The following is a 22,278-nucleotide window of genomic DNA, read 5'->3' on the forward strand; positions in this document are numbered from 1 at the left end:
GAGAGACCGGAGGGCCGCCCGTCTGCCACGTTCCCCTGACACTGGTCTGTCCGGCAGTGGAGCTCCCTGGCCCCACGACGCGACTTTTATAAGAGCCCGGGGAGGAGCCTGGGGCTGGAGGACTTCCTAGCGGGGTGAGGTGCAAAGTGTCCGGAGTTTCATAATGGGCCGCAGGGGAGGAGTGGCTCGCGCGCAGTCCGGATGTCCTCCTCCCTCTCTCACACCTGACAGTGGCTGAGGAATGAAAAAATGCCCTTCGGGCGAGCCGGGGACTACTCCCCGAACTTTTCCATCTTCCCCTCTGACTCCTCAGGGCGGAGGTGGGGAGCATGGGCCAGGTGGATTGGTTTGCTCTGTGGGGTCACTTGCCTGAAGAGTGGGTGGCTTTAGTTGCTCTGGGTGACAGGCATAACTTGAACCCAAACCAGCGCTGGTGTTCCCAATAGTGGAAACGATGTCTGGTTTCTGCCAGAACTGTGTGTGTGTGTGTGTGTGTGTGTGTGTACACGTGTGTGCGTGTGTACACGTGTGACTCCTCAGGGGTGCCTTTCATGTCCACATCTTCCTTCTCGGTGCCTCTGTTTCCATGGTACTACATGCATTTACGGCTTCAATGTAGCGAGTAAGTATGAAGAAAGTCCTAAATGATATATTTCGTTCCGTCCTGTTTGCTATCCATCAGACTGCTGCTTATGATTGAACTTCCCCAAATTTTGTCTTAATCCTATCACTTCCCTGCACAAAATCATTCAGTGCCTGCTCATTGCCTTTTGGACAAGACCTGCCACAAACCTGAACCCAGTCTTTTCAACCTCAGCTCCCACTAGTTTGCCAAATCATCTCACCCCAGCCTGGCTGGGAAACTCACTGCACGCTTGCTTATTCCCACTTTCCTGTCTGTGCTGATGGAGTCACAGTTTGGGGGAATGGCTGAGTCTTACTGGAGCTACTCAAGTCCTACTCATTTCCTCAGTTCTTCTCAAAGGCCTGGATTTCTTGACCTTCCAGATATCTCTTTTAATTCTGACTTCGTACAGCCATTATTTTTTATCTTCCACCTAGACTCATAGAATTATAGATTTGGTACTTCACACCTGATGAAACTACTTGGTATTATTTAAATGTTATTGGTTGTAAGTCATATATTCAAATCTGTATGAATACATAACTGATTTTACTTTTTATTTTATCCCCTGGTAGGGCCTAAGAACAGTGAGTCATTTTAATGTTACTGAAAACATATTTGAATAGAAAATGACATCTGATGGATGTTAATAACTCCTACCTTCTGACTTTTTATTGTTTTCTTATTATCCTCTTTTTCCCCCACCTTTTTCTTCCTCACCCCAAATGGTGCCCTTTAATGTCCAGAACTTTCATGTTGGAAACAAATGCTTACTAAATCCTTCCATCTATGCTTAATTTTAAGATCATGGATTTAGTAAGTCTGCTTTTGAACCCTTGGACAAGTAATTTAATCTCTTTCAGTTTTCTCATATGTAAAATAGGGATAATAATAAAAAAAATCAAGATAATGAAGGTACTTACCACAATGCCTACCACAAGGTTATCATCCATTAAAAATACCTATTATTATATGTAAACATTGATGCTAGCACTTGGTAGGATGGTGGTACTTGGTGGGTGGTCAATAGTCATGAATCAATGCATAGTGGGAGAGAGGTAGAATTATGGGCTCCAAAATCTAGCTTCTGAATCTACCAAGAAATGAAGCAGAAAGTGACTTATCACTTAACTGCTCTTTTGTAAAGAAAAAATGAAACCAAGAAATATGATCCTGGGACTAGGTTGAAGTTTTTCTGAGCATTGATAGAGATCACAATTTGGTAAATTAGAATTAGGAAAAGGGGCTGCTGGCTATGTAATAGCTTTTGTTTTTCAAAGTAGATTTGGAAAATAAATAGCTCAAGCGTTTGAAAAATTAAGGCAGAATTTGAAAGAATGAGGTGTCAACTGGGAGTGTTTCCTTATTCTGCACGATGATAGGGAGGTACTTGCAAGGAGTGACCAGAAGAATGTATTAGTCCTAATTAATGGCTTGTTTCACCAAATACAGTCTTGTGCTTTGTGCTCAAAAGAAGGATGGGGTGGAACGCACTGAGGTGAACGGGTCATTCCGCAACAGTCAGCTCTATGGTATTGATATGTGGGGAGGAATTTTTTACTTTGTGGCTGATGTTTGCAAGCATGAGATATTATCACTATGAAAAAAAAAATGCTGTGCTTCTCCCAAAAGTTTCCACAGCAATGTACTCTTCATATGGTGTGAAGAAATCTTTTCTTTATTGGTTCTATGTTTACTCAATTTTGTAGCCATTAGTTTTTGAGAATGACTCCACCATGACACATCGGGGAAGATTGGCCACTGCCTCCGCAACTTTTTTTTTTTTTAAATAATTGAGGACTATTTTCATTAATCGCTCATTTAAATATATACCCATAGTATGAATTACAATTATAATTCCTCTTAAAGGCACAAACATTTTTGAAGATAGAACAACTTGGGAAGAAAATAATCAAGTCATATGGAATTTTCCTACTAGGAAGTGAGTTAAACACATTAGCTAGATGAGCAATTCCACGTCTGGGAGGTATTGGGGTTTCTTTTAAAAGGTTAGCAAATATATATAATGCTATTCTTTAAAATTCATTGAGTCTCTATTATGATTATTAAAATGTATTCATTTTAAATTGATACTAAACTCAAGGTGGATCGTGGCCTATGTTAGTAATTGATACATAACAAACGTGTAACCACTACCAGGCAGGTAAATGCTGCAAACATAATCTTATTACATTAAAGTGGGTCCTCTTAGGAGAAGTGAGGGAATCCTGGGCTGCCAGCATCCACTTTCAGGCCCTAAACTGGTACAGCCCTACAGACCACAGCCAGATCAATCGCTGGGCCAACCCTAAAGAGCCACCAGCCAGCCTCAGACAAGAACTTATAAAACCTCCCAATTCTTCTTCCATTCCACCCCATGCCCGGCCCCAAGTTGGGGCTCTTTGGGACTGCAGCTGACACTTGCTTATTTTGAAATCACTGCTTTTAAAATTGACAACAGAGCACACCTGGTGAATGAGCTTTTTTAAACCACAAATGCTTAAAGTCTTTCATTTAGTTGATCCTTAGTTGGAATGATATTGGATCCCTTTTTGCCAATGAAGGCATTGAAAAATAAGGAAAGTGTCCAAGATGAGAGTGTTATGTTTAATATTCAATATATAAGAATTTAAACACAATTCTGTTCTATTAGATCCTAACTTTGGGGGAAAAATGATTTTATTCTAACTTTAGTTAGATGTTAACTACATGGGGCCTTTTGAACAAGTTCACCTTGAATGAAGAATTTATGTCTTTCATGATAATTTTTAAAATACATGTTTAAATTAAATAAAGTCTTATGAAATACAAAAAAAAAGCACACATTTCCAAGAAAAATTCTGGGCTCCATATTTACCCATAACCTTTATAAGATAATAACTGTTTTGCTTTTCTCTTTGACCAAAATCAACAGACTACCATGCTATTTACACAAATCTCTCTTTTAGTTTATATGCTCATCAACTATTTATTGAATGTCTTTGTAATGACATTGTTATATCGATACAGATAAGACAGGTACATCCCTGAAGCCAAGGAACTTTAAATCCAGTAAGAAACAAAAGAGAGAGAAGGAGGAACATATATTGAATATATGGTACTCTCTTTTATTTAAATAACCTCTATCATAGACTTTTTAAAAAGAGTCTTTCTGGAGTAATCCATTCTTAATTGAGAATTGGTTCAAGAATTCAAAAGGTAAAATTATCTTCTTTTTCTTTTAGCATATAATCAAAGATGTAGAAGAAAATAAAAATGGATAATGCTTTTAAGTCTACTAAATAGTAAATTATATTTTGTCATTGATTGACTTCATAATTTGAGGGTTTTTCTTAAATTAAAAACGACAACACATTTGAAAATTCACATACTCTTTGAATGCTGAGTGATTACGTGGTTGGATGAGGGAACTCATTAAAAAACAATATCTGCTGTTTGTGGTTTCTTTTAGATTCAGAACTGTAGGTGGTAAGGAACATGAAAGCACTTGATATTTGTTCTTAAATCTAAATGAGATGTGCTTAATAACAATAATGATAGCAACTAATATTAATATCTAATATTTTAAATTCACCTGGCAGTTTTAAATGTTTGCTCACTTGTTCCTCAAAATAATTCCTTGGGGTAGGTACCGTTTTATTTCCATTTTACAAAGACAGAATTCAAACCAGGCAGCCTAATTCCAGCCAGCATGACACTCTTCACCACTGCACTGTGTTATTGCTTTTACTTATAATATGTAGTGCACTTTAGTGAAAGTTTGTTATATGTGGGGCGCTCTCATACAGTCTCATTAAAATCCACATTTCTGGTTCCCTAGTTTCAGATGATTGGCTAAAAGCATTCACATCCCTTTGCAGATAGTTTTACACTCTTTCCTTGAGAAGAGCAGTCTATGTTCTTATTTTCCTATGAAGGAGAAAACCGTGTGTGCCTGTCTTCCACCTTCCACTATCAGAGCAGTTGTCTATCTTTTTTATTGTTCCTTGTGTTTATGAAAAGCATTTTATTCTAAAAATGTCACATCAAACATGCTTTTTTGTGGATTTCATCAACAGAATCCTCTGAAAAATCATTCAGTAACCACGGAATGTAAAAAGAGCAGATACTATTTGAAACTCCTAGGAACCTGAGCCATTCTGAAGCTGCTGCTTCTTGTACTTGCCATGAGTTGTGCCCTAGACACGCCTCCTGGGTCACTTATGTATAACCACAGACCATTAATTTCACACGTAGTGATGATGAATTAGGAATGCAGGCAGATTAACATCCCTATTTAAAGCAGTACTATTTCATGTTTAACTGACGCCTAGTTGCATGTAATTGCACATTACCTCCATTCAGGCTGCTACTCCTTACGTAACACTTTACAGTTAAAATGTTAACCTCCTTAAAGTTATTGATTCAACAATCATTTTATGCTTGGGCATTCAACAGTCATTTTATGTCTCATTCAACCACCAATCAGCCTTTGGGGAACTTTGCATTTTATTGCTAAATCATTTGCGTGATTATGGCATGATTACATACGGATTTATGCAATTTTACAAGTATTTAATATTCATGTTCTTCTCTGGTGTGTAAAAAGGCAAAACATGTGTGATAAATGTTTAAGCTTGAAACTTTCATATCTTTTAATCTCCTCAAAGGTACCTGCGAATTACTTTCTAAATCTAAATGGTAATAAACATTACCTAGTGTAGTCTAATTTATGTAGACACTGGGGGTAAAAATATCTACAAGACAGAGTGGGATGCCCCCCAAATTCTAGGAATATTTTATGATTGATTTTTTTCCTTTGTTTAGCACAACCACTAACAGACAAGTAAAAACTTGCTAGTGAAGGCTTCAAAACAAAAAGCTACTAAAGTCTTTATTTTTATTATATTGGATATTACTAGTAATAATGGACTTGGAAAATATCCCTCAATAAAATTACACATAAAGAAGATAATACTCTATCTTGCAATGCATCTTACTCTATAAGGAATTATTTGTGTATATTGTTAACAGTTTGTTATTTGGCTGGCTAGACACTGGTTCTCGTGTATGGCTGCTCTTTAAAATCACTTGGTCAGCTTCAGGGGGGGAAACTGGTCCTTACCTTCCCAGAGATTCTGATTCACTTGGTTTGGGAAGGGCCTCAAATGAATGTATTTTTACAAACAGGCAGCTTGATGTTTTAATTAAAACATGGAAAGAGGGAGAAAACACTAAACCACACATTTTAGATCCAAGGTCTGGTCCTGACTGTAATTGTTGTGTGATCTTATATAGGTCATTTAACTGCTCAGGGCCAGACTCTTCTCATCCTTAAAATGGAAGTTTAAACTACAAAATCTTTAATGGAAATTCTCTCTATGGCGTCTGAAATGTGGTACTAATATGGAACCACAGCTTTACTGTCTCTTGATCCTGTGTCTTGTAAGATTGAATGATTTTAGACAAGGATACAAAGGTATTGGCTAAAATATGCTAGAGTTACAGCACAGATAATGTCCTCAGGATATGAAAAGGTAGTTTATCCTACATCCAGGCTTCTCCACTGTTCTAGAATCTTGCCTCCATCACCCCTAAGATCTTTGCTTAGGCCTGTTAAAATTTCTTTCCTTTGCTCACAAGTTATGAATCATGAACTCTACCAAAAGTAAAAAGAAGTGGGGCTTTAGCAACTAGGAAATCTACCAGTAGATCCTGTTACACATAAAGAAAACTGCATTGTTGTATGACCCAAACCACATTTATAAGGAAAGTTTCACTCTTTTTGATGAAAAAAAAATTATAGGTATTAAATGTCCTAAAAAATCAGAAAATAAAGCAATCAATTGACAAAAACTGATATCAAAATAGTAGTCAGAAGCTATAGGTTGAAATCCTGGCTCCCATCAGTTATTGACTCTTTTGACCTTATGACCTTACTTAAATTTTAATCACCTCATCTGTAAAACTTAGCAATTATAAGTGCTCCTGTCTTTCATTTATCTTAGTATTTTTATGGAACAAAAATTAATGTTTAGTAAAATAATGGGACAGAACTATAAGATATGTGTTAACATTAATGAATATCAGTTATTTATTTAGTGCCAGGATATACATAAGAGAGTTAAAAAAAAAACAACCATAAAAGGGCAATGATGACAGTGCTGGATTTCCAAAGTCAAAGGAGGTGGGCGTTCCAAAGAGGAGGCCCCGTCACCCAGAGCGGATGGAGCAATGAGGTCAAGACAAGAGGAATGATGGCAGAGATTTGGCAATAGTGAGGTCACTGGTAACCTTCCGGGAGAAAGTTCAGTAGAATGGAAAAGATGGAAGTCAAATTACAGACATTAATAGTCTGTATTTCTCCTAATACCAAATATTATGATAAAAGAAGATGAGTCAGCTGTGGTCCTCAGCAAGGGGCTGTTTATAGCACAGGCCTCTCATAAATTGTCAAGACTCAGTGTAAAACTCACGTAATAGAGATGAGTCATTCTTCCATGTAAGCCTTTGTTTAACCCGTACTATATTCAAATGAACGAGATAGAGAAGCTGCTTGTGGCGGGCTTTACTATAACATGCATTTCTTACTTTCTTATTATTTAATTCGGAGGGAAATATTAAAAAAATAATTTTCTTCAATACTACGTACGTAGCTCTAAGAAGGTATCCTTATACATTATAGTAGAGGAGTTAGGGACAAAGTGATTTTCTGAGATACTAAGATTCTATCCTTATCATCTCTCCTTATTTAAATGCATGCATTAGTCTTTCATTTTATTTTTTTTCCCAGCTGTCCCTATTTCACTATTTGCATATGTGTATGGAGTGGTGGGGGGCTGTGATATATACACATCAGACACTATTTATATATTTTTGCTTATTTCTTGTTCTGGCTAACACTCAAGTGAGTCTCAATTTTAATATTCCTTCCTCTGATAGCCTTTCCTAATTTTCCTAGACCCTGTTATGCACTCTGCTGAGTGCATAAATCCTGAACTTTCTCTATCATGAAACTTATCAGTTGTTCATTCATTTGCTTCTTTGCTTTTCTCACTGTAAGATAAGCTCTAGGAGGAAGGATCAACAACTATGCTTATTGAGTAACTTATGTGCCATGCAATGTTCTAAAACATGAAGTTAAAAATTTTAGAAACTTGCCTGACACATAAGTTATACAATAGGAATTGACTATTGTTATTGTGAGTTTAAAAGTTGTCATCTCAATACCATATTCCAATATTCTTGAAGCCAAAGTGATGTCTTCCTTGTGCTTTGATGCCATGCTGTTTCTAGTGTAGTGTCTTACATATAGTAGGCACTAAACATATTGTTGTTGAATGAATTTGTGGATTACAAAAGGTAAATTCATATTATAAATTATAGGAAGAGAAGGAAATTGCATTGGGGCTCAGTTGTCCCATATATGGTAGTGATCAGACATTAAAATGTTAATAATTATTGCAACTGTAATTCCTATTACATTAATGATATGCATATTAGTTCAACTAGCTCCTGGACCGGTTTTGTGAGACACCTACAGACCAAATTCAGAGCCAGTGGTAAAGAAGTCTTGCCCATTAAGCAGGCTACTTAACAATACTCTGCATTGATCAGTACCACTTAAAAGTCACTATGTCATGTGATGGGCTTGGTGTGGACAACTAAAAGCCTGTTGCGCAGAAGAAATTCTTTAAGCAATCTTTATCATATGCTGTTTGTTGAAGACTCCATAGTATCTTGAATCATCCTGAGACCTGGTCAGAGATGAGATGAATCATTCTGAGAAAACACTGTGCAGCTTAAGGCCAAGGGACTTATTCTTTTTGGGAACCTAGTGATTAGGAGCTCAACCAACAGAAGACCCTTATGGCCACATGAAAAAGAGCTGATCACATTTGGATGATCATTAATATGAAAATTAACACAAGAATGATACTCAGACTTAAAAGATAAACATATCTATAGTGCATTAAGAGAAACAACATCATCCAATGTAATGATTTAATCTAGTTATTACTATTACATTTGAAGCGTTTGTAATACTTTTATATATGCATCCCTTATTTATGAAAGACTTAGTGACTATGATAGAGAGGATAAGGCAGCACACAGTATTCAACAATCTTAGGCTTAAAGCTAAAATATTTTTGATAGGAAAAAAATAACATAGAATTCATAACTAATAAATTCTAAAATAAAAATTTAAAAAGATCCAGCTACTTTCTTCATTGCTAGCAAAAAATTCTTTCTTTGAACTTCTTAATTTTATTCTGAGTAGAACTCCATTTTATTGGAGTTGGAAGTTTATAATTTCAAATTATTTTACCAAAGTGTTATTTTCATGAGGTTTTCTCAACCTCATGAAGTAGTGTGTGGCGAGGTTGGGCCCCGGGGGGGGGGGGGGGGGGGGGGCATTCAGAGTTTTCTTGACTAGAGCTTAAAATCACTTTACATAATGACACAGTATACCCAGGCATATATACTCATATATACCTGACAAATATTTCAAAAGCAATACTTTATCTTGTTGAAATGCACTGTGATGTACTTTATTTCATAGGCAAGATAAAATAATAACTGAGATTGATTAAAATTTACTGAATGACACACTAATTAATGATGAAGGAAACCAAAGATTTGCCACCCTGAAGTTGTCTTTTGGAATATTGATTTTTAAGCTCTTTATTAATAAACAAAGATTAAGAAGGAAGCTTTGACCCTCCCCCCTTTTGTTTTTTTTAAGTATATTTTTATTGATTTCAGAGAGGAAGAGATAGAAATATGAATGATGAGAGAGAATCACTGATAGGCTGCCTCCTGCATGCTTCACACTGGGAATCAAGCCCATGACCCCGCAGGCATGTGCCCTAACTGGGAATCAAACCATGACCTTCTGGTTCACAGGTCGATGTTCAACCCCTGAGCCATGAGGACTGGGCGACCCTTCCCCCCTTTTCTGCCCAAGAGATTCAGGAAGAGAATCTTAGGATGTTCACCTTGGCCTAACTTGAATTAAGTGTGAAAGACAAGAGCGCTTCAGGAAGGTGCCTGTTAGCTAGATACCCACTGTGTCTCATGGTGTCTGAGTTGCCTGGCAAGGATTTTCCTGCCTTGTATGTTCTGCTCCTCCTCAACTTCTTGTAAATCTCTCATTCGCACTTCTGAAATCTAATATCTCATTCCTCTCAACCTTCTCCTTTGCCTAAAAATGTCTTATATACGCAATGTTGCCTCATTGTCTTTGGAATTTTCATGCTTATGTGAATGTGCATTTATTAAAATTTTGATTTTTCTCCTGTTAATCTATCTTTGTTAATTTGATTATTAGTCCAGCCTAGAAGAACTTAGAAGGTAGGAGAAAAAAGCATTGTTATATTTTTTAACCCCCACAGATACAACATGCAATTTAAAAAACAATAACAACTACAAAAACAACAACAACCAAACAGATCAAGGATGCTTCAGAGCAGTAGTAACCTGAGGAGCTCTGAGGCGTGGGGGGCCCAGAATGTCTGTAAGGTTAGAGGGGAGAGACAATATGTGTTCCTGGAGCAGATGGATTCTAGGTTCTCACTCCCACTTGTGCTATTTTGTGTTGTATGCATACAAGTCTCCCATATAAAATTTCATTTAAAGAAACCTATTATTGGTTTTTAGAAGTTTGGCAGTTACCTCTGTACATTATAATTTCCTTATCTTATAGGACAAATCTTGTTATGACAAAATCACTACTTCTAAAATCACTAAAGATAAAATATTTCTTGTATGATGTGCTGTTTATTTCAAGCAATACTCCAGGAATAAAGTTGCAAAATAACTCTAAAGTGTTTATCTAGGTCCTTAGGATTTTCTTCTAATGCAGTTTTCCTTACATCCTTTAAATCTGGCATTAGCATTTTCAAGTTTATATTATAAGATTGTGTTAATTTTTTATATAATTTGCATGGAATTAACCCTTCGCTTAAAATTCTATGCTTAATTTTGAGTGGTCACTGTTTCTGTTTCTGATAAGTGGATCTATATTTTTTCTTTAAATCATTTATTTATTGCTTTACTCTTTATGATCTTTCAGATAAACATTTTATTTCAGTGACAGGGAGAATTCAAATATTTTTTAGACTTTATCTGTTTGTCAGGGATGGCAACACAGTTTCCCCAGAGAAATATGTAATATTTTAAGCACAAAGGTGATAACTCACAGCTTTAAGCTAATTAGAAAAAATTTTAAATTGTTGTTAGAATTTCCTAAAATCACATCTGTTTGGGAAAGGAACAGTAAAGCCAATTTATAAAGAAGAATCAAGGTTGGGCTGGGCAGATGTGGCTCAGCCATTGAGCATCAACCTAAGAATCAGGAGGTCATGGTTTGATTCTGGGTCAGACCTTGATCCCCAGTACGGGGCATGCAGTACGGGGCATCAATGATTATTTCTCTCTCATTGATGTATCTATCTCTCTCCCTCTCTCTCTCTAAAAATCAATAAAAATACAAAAAAATAAGAATCAAAAAGAATCAAGATTGGGATGTAGATGGGTGAGGGGAAGATGATTAAAAAGCAGAAGAACAAGATAACTTGTATTTATTGAATATTGACGGTGTGTGAAACATTAGGCTAAGTGCAATACACGTCTTCCTTCTTTTAATCCTCACAGCAATCCACTGAGTCCATGTAAACATCCCCTATTAACTGATGAGGACCTGAGTGTTAACTAACACATCCAAGTTCAAGCAGTGTTGGAACTGGAATTTGAAATTAGGTTTGTTTCAATTCAAATCCCTAGTCTTTCCTGATGTTCCCTTTGCTTCCCAAAGACCATTCTGTTTTTGCATGGTCCCTGTAATTACCCTCCTCACTGCTGCCCGAGCACAGGTTCCCTCACTGACCATGTCTGACCCTGAGCCACATTCCTCCTGCTCTCCTCTCCTCAGTCCTCTTATGGCCAATCATTCTCTTTGTGATTACTCCTTCCATTTGGGGGCCCATCTCACCCTTCAGGCACAGCACTCTGCCCCCCTCCTTGTTTCTTAGCTTCACTTGACACCAGTTTAACTTACACTTTTGACTACACAGCCTCGGGGTACCTTAGAATAAGCCTCTGGGTTGAAAACGGTCCCAGAGCCCCAGTTTGAGGATGTCTCCTGCAAGAAAGTCACATCGCCTCGGTTTAGGCTGGACCTTAAATTAGACTAATACATATGCAGAGACTTCACTTGATAGTAACTCGGGCTTTGGTGAGAAAACATTTACGACTGGGCTTGGAGGGTGTGGGGAAGGGGAACTTTTCTTCCCCTCTTCCCCCTTTTCGTATTTCTAATACACTGCTGTTGAGGGGGAACAACAACACAAAAAAGGTTTTCTTCTCGGTTTTAAGCCTGAGAAAAATAAAACAATCAAGAAATTTTTCAAGTGAAGTACAGATCCTCAGCCAGGAAGGTTTGCTGCACCTGGGATCCTATGGAACAATCTGGAGAACTCTGGTGTATAGAATTTCCCAAAAGACCCTCCGCTTTTGTAGCTCAGAGAAGGACATGGGGAGGATCGCGCTTCCCCAGGCCACACTGGAAAGGCCAAGCAACACTTTCTAAGTTTCTCTCCTTTTCTGGATGGTGAACCAAGTCCCATGTCTCGCACTTTTTTTTTTTTATCATCCACCACCTGGCTCAATACCTGGAACATAATCAGTGCTTCATTAATGTTCGTTAGGCGAATGGATGGGTTGGGCATTGAATAGGATGATGTGTGAACGCACTGAAGAAGGTGCAGGGTTAAAAGTATGGAGCCAGATTGCCTGGTTTCAAGTTCTGACTATCCCATCTACTGACTGTGTGACTTTGGGCAAGTTATTTAATGTTTATGTGCTCTGTTTTCCCCCCACTTAAAAAATGAAAATAAAAGTATTACTATCTCTTAAGAATGTTGTGGTTAGATAAGCAGGGAGTATTTAGAATTATGTCTGGCTCATAGCAAGAGTTCAGTAAACTTTAGCCAAATGAAATTTAGAAACTTAGAAACTATAAACCATACAAGGTTTTTATTGTTTTTAAAATAACCAAGATCAGATGAAAGGCAAGTGCAACACAATAAACCCATGGCATTCAAGTGTCTAATATTTTAAGTTTGACTGTTTATCATTAGTCCTAAAGGTTGTAACTTAGAGTAATTTGTGATTTTATTTATGTATCAATTTAAATTACCAATACTGTTAGACTTGCTTGCAAGACAAATCTTTTCTCTTGAGAGTGTGCCTCAAAATTTGTCCTCAGCACCTGACACTTCTTGTAATTACATATTCATTATTTATTTTTGTAATAAACACTATAAGGACCAGGACAATGCTTGTCCCATACCCTAATTTTTTAAAAAAAGCTAAAAATTATGATACATTTACAATGTGCCAACTACTAAAAGCTTATATAATTAACATCGATTAATATCTCATTCAATACAACAACCATTTAAAGTCAACACAAGGAAACTACCTTATTAAATACAAATAAATACAACTTAGAGTAGAGGGCTCTTGAAAGCACACATTTGATTGATTTAAAGTTATGATAATCACCATAAACAATAATAACATTGTAGGCAACCTGAAAGATTTAGTAATCTATAATTCTGTAGTTATCTGTAAAACTGCAGGTCAATTAATATTTGCTGCAAATACTCCTAACATCATTTATTCATTTAAATATTAGTCACAGACAATGTGACTTTATTGTTGGTATTAGAAATAACAAATTTTCCAAACAATTATTTATATTTACAGAACTACTATTTTTTTTCACCTTTTAAACCACTTTTTACCATCTGTTTACCTGGTTAAACAAATTGTGTCAATTTGACTAGTTTGAGTGAGAATAATTTTGCACTATCGAGATAAAAACAATATCATTTAAAACAGGATGGATAATGATTTCCTTTATGGGCTTAATTTTGTCCCTCCAGAATTCCTATGTTGAAGTCCTAACCCTTAGTGCCTCAGAATGTGACTGAATTAAGAGACAGCATCTTTAAACATGTGATTAAGTTAAAATAGACCATTAGGTTGGTTCATAATTTAATCTAACTGGAGTCTTTATAAGAAGAGGAAATTTGGAAACATGGAGATGTCAGATAAATGCATGTCTATAAGCCAAGAACACATGAATAAATGGCAGGAAGGTAAGCCCAGATAAAGGCCCCAGAAAAAACCGAATTTTCTAACACACTGATCTTTGACACCCCAGACTCTAGAACTATGAGAAAATAAATTTGTTGCTTAAGCTATCCAATCTGTTGTATTTTGTAATGTCAGCTTTGACAAACTAATACAGATTTTATTCTTACAAACTCTTATGACAAAAGTGTGACTATTATTATTTTTATGTATTGTTATTTTATAGACAAGAAAGAAAAAACAAAAACAAAAAAAACCTAAAGCACAAGGACCTAGGATTTGAACCTAGTAGTAAAGAATCAGAGACTTGTCTTTGACCACCAAGCTTTTTTGCTCCTTTTACTGAATATTATATACAAAGCCATGAAAGCCATATTTACATTATACATATTTCTTTTACTGTATAATTGAGTATATTGTTAATGAAAACAAACTTAAAAGTTATGACTGGAGCCCTAACCGGTTTGGCTCAGTGGATAGAGCGTCGGCCTGCGGACTCAATTGTCCCAGGTTCGATTCTGGTCAAGGGCATGTACCTTGGTTGCGGGCACATCCCCGGTAGGGAGTGTGCAGGAGGCAGCTGATCAATGTTTCTCTCTCATAGATGTTTCTAACTCTCTGTCCCTCTCCCTTCCTCTCTGTAAAAAATCAATAAAATATATATTTTTTAAAAAGTTATGACTGGAGAGAAGGACAAAAGAAAAGAGTGGCAGATTAGGCCAGATCTTGGTTCAGCAACCTCCGCGCTTGCTTTCAGACTAACAAAGAATTCAGAGCGAAGACTCAAACTATAAGAGAAAGTTTATCTAGAAAGTCACAGAGGTAGAAGAAGTGAGCCTGGAAGAAATAGGCTCAGGAAACAAGTTACAGAGGCCAAGGAAGGGCCCTTGGAGCTTAGGAGAAAGAGAGAGGCAAGGAAAACCTGCCTGGGGGAGGGGTGGGAAAAGGCTCCATAGAGAGAGATCCAAGGGTTAAGACTTTTATCTAGAGAACTTAGGGATGAATCCCAATGGAACATTCTTCAGCTTTCCAGATGTGTCCCCTTGTGGTCCAGCTGGCCGTGGCATCACTCCATCTGATTTTGCTTCTTCTTTGGGCCTGGAGCTAACACACAGAAGAAGCCTAGATGTCATCATCTAGGGGTTAATGCTTAAGGGAGGGATCATACAGGGACTTACAGTTTGCCCATTGCTAGGCACATGAGGATCTCCGCCCTGGTGACCCTCTGCACCTGTCCTATCTAAGTACCTACTACATTTTGACTGAGCAGATAAAAACCATGACAACACTTGACACAAACTTGCACTGCTTAGAATAAAAACCAAAGTTCTCTTAGATAACATAGAAGATCTCAGGACTCTGTGATGAGGCAACAGAATGACCAGAGGCACACAAAAGTTCAAAAATATATAGCAGAAAGGTAAAATTTTATATAAATGAACACCTTTTAAATAGCAAAAAAAAAGACAACAAACATTGCTTAAAACACAGAGGAAACACTGAGGACAGAATTTAGAAAAAGCAAGTAAAATAATAGATATAAACAAAATTAAAATAACTACCATAATAGAAAATCTTTATTTAAATATTACATTAATGACAAAAAGTAAGGAGACTGGTATTTGGGATTAACCTTTCTACTGAGAAAACTTAGAAAAACTGGAGCAAAATAAAACAAAAGAAAGCATTAATCTGAGGCATAAGACAGCTAGCAAAGCAGTTAGCAATCAAGTGTCTTCATCTGGCAGGGAGAGTGTGAGCCCAGCTGTGGCTGCTTTTTTCCTCTGGGGAATTCCCAGTGGAGAAAGTAGTAGATGAGGAATGAGAAGCTGAGCAGAACTACTGACAGACTTCCAATGGGGACTGAGATACTGTGACTTATAAATATATATATGTTGTCATTCAGATCTCCCTTCTATCTAGCTGTTCCTAGGGTATATACACTATATACTAGAGGCCCGGTGCACAAAATTTGTGCACTCGGGGCGGGGGTTGTCCTTCAGCCTGGCCTGCACCCTCTCATAGTCAGGGAGCCCTTGGGGGATGTCTGACTGACAGCTGTCTGCGGGGAGCGGGCCTAAGCTGTCAGTCAGACATCCTTAGCACTGCCGCAAAGGCGGGAGAGGCTTCCACCACCGCTGCTGGGCTTGCCAGCCATGAGCCCAGCTTCTGGCTGAGTGGCGCTCCCCCTGTAGGAGTGCACTGACCACCAGGGGGCAGCTCCTGCATTGAGCGTCTGCCCTCTGGTGGTCAGTGTGCATCATAGCAACCAGTCGTTCAGCTGTTCAGTCAATTTGCATATTAGCCTTTTATTATATAGGATATCCTTTAATAATAAGCCAGTGATCTAGTAAGTAAAATGTTTCTCTGAGTTCTGACTTCTAGGAAATTAATCAAACCCGAGGAGGGGACCTTGGAACCTCTGATTTATAGTCAGTTGGTTAGAAGCACAGATAACAACCTGGGCTTACAACTGGCTACTGGCATCTGAGGGTTGTTTGAGTTGGGGAACAGTCTTGTAAAACTGAACCTTTAAGCTGTGAAATCTGATGCTATCTCTGGGTAGATAGTGTCAGAGATGAGTTGAATTATAGATACCAACTAGTATTCCGAGAATTACTTGTTGTGGGGAACACCCAACCACTGACCCCTCACCCCCTCACACACACATACATATATTGGAATTGGTACTAGGACAAATACAGGGTCAAAAGTTAGAATTTAGATCCTACCAAAAAAAGAGTGTACTTGTTACCACATCCACAGCCTTCCATTTGGGACGTGAAGAGCTACATCCTGAAAGTAAAAAAGAACCAGAAGTAGAAGATGCCTCACATTCATTTTACATCCAAAAAAACCAATTCATGGAAAGGTTAAATAATTTGCCTAAGGTTGTATAGTTGCAAGTAGCAGAACTATAGTTTGAACCTGGCCATTTGGCTTTAGAATGCAGGCTTTTTCTCATCATGTTACAGGATTAAATCTGCATGATGTTGACACTAAATCCAACACAGAGAGCACAGATAAAACTTTAGACCAATTTTATATATGAATTTTGATACAATAATTTTTTGGGGAAAAACCCAGTAAATAAAATACAGCAGCACATTAAGAAAACAATATAACAAAAGCAGGTGTGATTCATACTAACAGTGCAAAGAGGATTTACCATGAGAAAATTATTAATTTGATTCAGCAAATTAATAGATAAAAGACAAAATCATAATATCTAGATATTAAAATTTATTTTGATAACATTCAATATCCATTCCTGATTTTAAAAGCATTTTAACTAAAATAGAAATAATTTTTTTAATTATACATAGATCAACTCAAGAGTCATGTTGATGGAAAACACTAGATGTATTTACACTAAAGTTGATAATGAATCAAATTATTACTAGCTAGTATAATTGTCAGCATTAGATGAAAGAAATAAAAGGCAAAAATATTTGAATTGCAGGAGGTAAAGTATTATTACAAAAGAAATGATTTTATATCTTTAAAACAAGAGAATTACATAACTATTACAATTAAAGATAAATTTTAGGAAGATGGCTAAAAATAAAATTTATGTACAAAAATTGATGGCCTTGCTGTATAGAATCAACAACCAGTTAGAATACAAAATGGCAAAAGATCCAACTTACAGTAACACAAGAATGATTGTAAATACCTATAAATAAATTTAACAAGAAATGAGCAAGATCTCCATGGACAAAATATTAGAATGCTATTATGAGAGATAAAAGAAGACTTGAACCAATTGGAAGATATACCCTAATCTTGGCTGGAAACACTAATAATTGAGTGTGTTCACCTCCAATATGCCTTGTTCCATCCTATTCCCTCCTCATTCCCATCATTTTCCTCCTTCTTCGAAGCAACCCACTACCGTAAACTTTGTGTGTATACCTGTACAATAAACAATTCTGGTTCACCTGTGTGTAAGCCATTTCAAAATGTACATATATTTTCCTTTCTCTTACTTTGTTGCTCTCTGCCACCATTTTCGATTGTAGTTCATCTCCTTGGAATAGTAAGTTACTGTAAAGTCTGTGTCCGAGAGGTCCAACATCTGGAGCCTGGCAGGCTCTGTTTGTATTACCTGTAGTTTTTGCAAATTTTTATTTGTACAGTCTTGTTTTCTTGGGTGTCTCTTTATTTTTAATTGTGTGCTAATTATGTATTTGCAGAGTTGTTTTGAAATTTATTTACAAAACATTTGAAAATGATTTTCAAATTAATTTGGGGCTTAGGATAATTTAATTCCCTTTGAATTCACATTTGCCTCTCTCTGGTGCCTGAGAAGCAGTTTTGGAATTTTAGGATCTCATTAACCTAATTTCAAGGACTGCAGTCCTTATAAGGATCTATTTCTGACTTATCCCTTACTCTTAAGGTGCAGACTTTTAAGTTCCAACTCAGAGGAAGGGGGATGATGTTTCCCACACCATCATAGTAGGACTTGAACTCAAATCTAAGTCCACAAAACACCTTGCAGCCGTCAAGGGATCTGCTCAGCCTTTCCACTTTTCCTCTGGAATTGACAAAGGACCCCAAGGGAAAAACAGATCCAAATGCTGGACTCACTCCTAGGCTATTTTAAACCACCTCTCTACCTTTCCAAGGACTGCTGGTAATTGTGTTCTCATTCTTTTTAAGATTTCTTATCAAATCCAATTAAAGCTTACAATCTATGACTATATTTTCTAGCAAAGTTCAAATCAAAGAATGTAGGACTTACAATTTTCCATTTCTGTAAAAGAGTAAGAGTTTATTATCTCTAAACCAACGGTGAAGGGACTGCCAATGAATATACTTCAAGGAAATGAGAAAAGATGCCAGGAGGACAAATGCCATGCAAGTACCAATGATAAAGAAGGAAATCGGAGATATATGTTGATAAAAAGAAATAAATATTGAGTAGCAGAGGTTAAAATTGACCTGTGGCAACATTTAGAACCTTCTTCCTCCCAGCCCTCGCAGTCTTCAGGCAAGTGCTCTGAACTGCAAGTTTAGAGCAAGTGAAAGGAGGAAGGTTGCTGCTGGGGCTGACCTTCCTGGGATTTTGTCTAGCCCGAGTGTGAAGTGGAAAACCTGGGATCCAGCAGAGGGATGGGAGGCCCAGAGTGGACTGGAGCCTCAAGGAGAGAGACTGAGCCCCTCCCTGAGACACCACCCACAGAGGGCATCCTTCCTGGGTCCAGCACGTTTTAGAGTTTTTAACCCTTCATGTTCTGCAGTGTCATTGTGATTTGTTTAGGTGTAGACTTGTTTTTAACTCACATGTCTCAAGACTAAGCACACACCTCCAGTTTGAAGATTCTTGTCCTACTTTAATTCTTGAAAGTCCTTAGTCATTATTTCTTTTATATCTCCTCTACACCTATTCTTTCCTTCTGGAACTCATATTATTCCCAGAGAAATATGTTTTATGAAAAGCCATCACCTACCATTGGCTATGGAGACCCCTCTATCAGGCTCTATGATTAACCCTGTTTAGGTGCAACAAGAGCCATGGGTTCTGAATTATTCTCTCTTGTCTTACACTCTTAGGTTTCCCATCCCATGTGAGTGATGTGATTTCTGGTCCCTGTATCCTGGCTCAGTGTATCTTTAAGCTCTGATTTCTTGAAGTTGATTCTGTTTCTCTTCACTGCCTGCCCAAGGTAGTTATTTTTCTGTCTACAGATGCTCCCCAATTGATGATTTGACTTAAAATATTTTGACTTTATTGTGGTATAAAAGCAATATTCATTCAGTAGAAACTACTTTGAATTTTGGTGTTTTCCTAGGCTAGCAATATGCAGCATTACAGTCTTGTGATTCTGGGCAGTCACAGTGAACTGCAGGTTCGAGTCAGTCGTACAATCACGAGGGTAAACAGTGATACCCACAGTGTATTCATTTTTAGGTGATTTTACCCCACTACAAGCTAATGTAAGTGTTCTGAGCACTTTTAAGGTAGACAAAGCTAAGCTATGGTACTCAGAAGGTCAGCTGTATTAAATGCATTTTCAATTTATTGTATTTTTTTCAATTTATTGTATTTTAAATGTAACAATGGGTTTATCTGGATGTAATCACCTTGTAAATTCAAGAGTATCTGCACCGTGATCTTGGGTGTCTGGTGGAGATTTTCCGTCTCTGTTCATAAGTAAAGCAGAGCTTTCCTAGCTCAGGGCTCTAAACATCTGCTCATGAAATCTCCACATCCTAGGCCCTAACATGTATTTCTGTTACAGTTTCCAACTACCCTATCCCTTTCTTTACTTTATAGCTTCAACTTCTGTGCTATGATTCTGGGATCATTCTCCTTTTGGTTATATCCATTTCTTTCTCCTGAGTTTAGTCATCCAGTAGCAATTTCTGACACTTACATAATTTTCCAGGTTAAAATGTAAGCATAAAATGATACAATTATGTGCCCCGACCTAGAAGGAATTGAACTAGTGAACTCTTGGTTCATGTATCGATGCTCAACCACTAAGTTACACCGGCCAGGCCAAATTCCTAGAATTTTTAATTCAAGTAATCTGATTACTAGAAAATGGTAGAAATAACCCACAAAATTAATAGCTGAAACTACACACAATCAAATGTATTATTCATGAAAACATTTACATTCAAAGTTTTAAAGTTTCTTCAAAATAGAACTGAGTCTAAAATATATTACCTATTAAATAAGAGACTAAAAATATTACTTATTAAATAAGACAACTTTTTAATTTAAATAAGTTTTACTTTTTAGTTTTTTTTATTATTGTTGTGAAATTATTACTTTCCAATCATTACATTCATATAGAAAACAATCATTCAATTTTAGGTTTGAAAATGTTTAAGCACCTATGCTCCTCTATACCAGCCTATAGATAGAACAAGTTTTTAAAGTATTTTTATTTTATTGCTTCTTAATTTATTCTCATTTTATTAGACATTTAAGTAAAACAAAAATTCAAACTATGATAATTTTATTTTGTTTTGTTTTAATAAATATTAAGATTTATACTGTAAAAAATAATATAAATGAGCCACTTCAAAACGGAGTGTGAGCTGCCATCCCAGAGAAACGACCTTGCACATCTTACTCCTCAAACTTTGGGATGTTAAAACTAGGAAAAATAACCTCTGGACTGGGCCTAAAGCTGCACTGTGTTCCAAACAACTGTTTGCAAAGATAACAGAAAAGCAGACATTATGACTACAAGACTGAAAATTATAGGCATTCCATAAGATTAGCATGGCCATTTTAGCTTATCTAAACCTATAGAAATTGCTTCTTTAAGTTATTAATACCCATAAAAAATTTTTTTGTTTATGTAATTATTCCCTTGTCCTTTCTCATAAATACCCCCTTACCTTTATATCCTTATATGAACACTATTTAGGTTTCTATCTGAATCAGTGCTTCCAAAATAGCTATTATTTTGTATCTTAAATAAATGCGAGTTGTCTCTCACTTTGGCTTTTTATTTTATTTTTAGGTTAACAATACCAACCCATCAGACACACTGAGAAAATTATGAAGCAAACTCTTTGACAGAAGGAGAAGCCAACTACAGTCATAGTGGCTTTGTAGTGGGCTCTTTCATCAGACGTTTTGTGTAATAAGTTTTACTCGTGGTAAACATTGCACCTTTTTATCCAAGCAATACTAAGGGTACCCTCCCTCTCCCCCCCACCCCCCGCAAAAAAAAGACTCTTTAAAAAGTCTTTGGTTGTTATACCATAAATCAATTCACAAATTTATGTCATCACTAACATCATCTGTAAATTTAATAACATAAAATGCAAGTAAATTCTGTTTCCATCCATTTTTAAGGTTAAATAATGTTGAAATGAGCTCAATCTTTGTCATTTGTTTAATATTAAAATTTGAGTTGTATAAAAACACCTTCTTCAGCTTAACTTCACATATAAGGGGTTGCATATAGGTTTCTCCAGTTGTCTCCAATTTACTGCCCAAAATGATTCTGATATTGACTTTGAAGGATCTTTTAAACAATTTTAATTTGACCCTCTGATTGGGTTCTCCATTTTACCTAGTTAATACTTCTCTTTTTGAAGTTGCAAAAGAGACTGATAATTTTTTTCAAATGTGTATAATGATTTTTAAATTATTAAAATGAACATTTTAAGAATTTCTTATCTTGGGGTTTTCTCACCAAAGAAACAACAATATTTGATATCATGTGCAGCTTTACAGCAATAAAACTGATCTTTAATTAAGCATCTAAGTACCTGTTAGAATTTGTAGATTTGCTGCTGCTGCTGCTGGCCACTACTGTTCACTATTTGTGGTCAAAGGCCTGTTCTCAACCACTTCATTTTCAAGTTCAAAGCAGGAGGCCTAATGGACAATCACTCTTTTTCAACATGATTTCAGCTTGTTTTGAGTTTTTCTCATCACAAATATTTTTTCTATAAGCACATGACTTAAATATATTGTCTTAAGTATATCAAGAACTATGTTGGGGGGCAATGGGGAAAAGGGGGACATATGTAATACT

This window comes from Myotis brandtii, unplaced genomic scaffold, assembly GCF_000412655.1.
Source record: "Myotis brandtii unplaced genomic scaffold, ASM41265v1 scaffold453, whole genome shotgun sequence".
Classification (NCBI taxonomy): domain Eukaryota; kingdom Metazoa; phylum Chordata; class Mammalia; order Chiroptera; family Vespertilionidae; genus Myotis; species Myotis brandtii.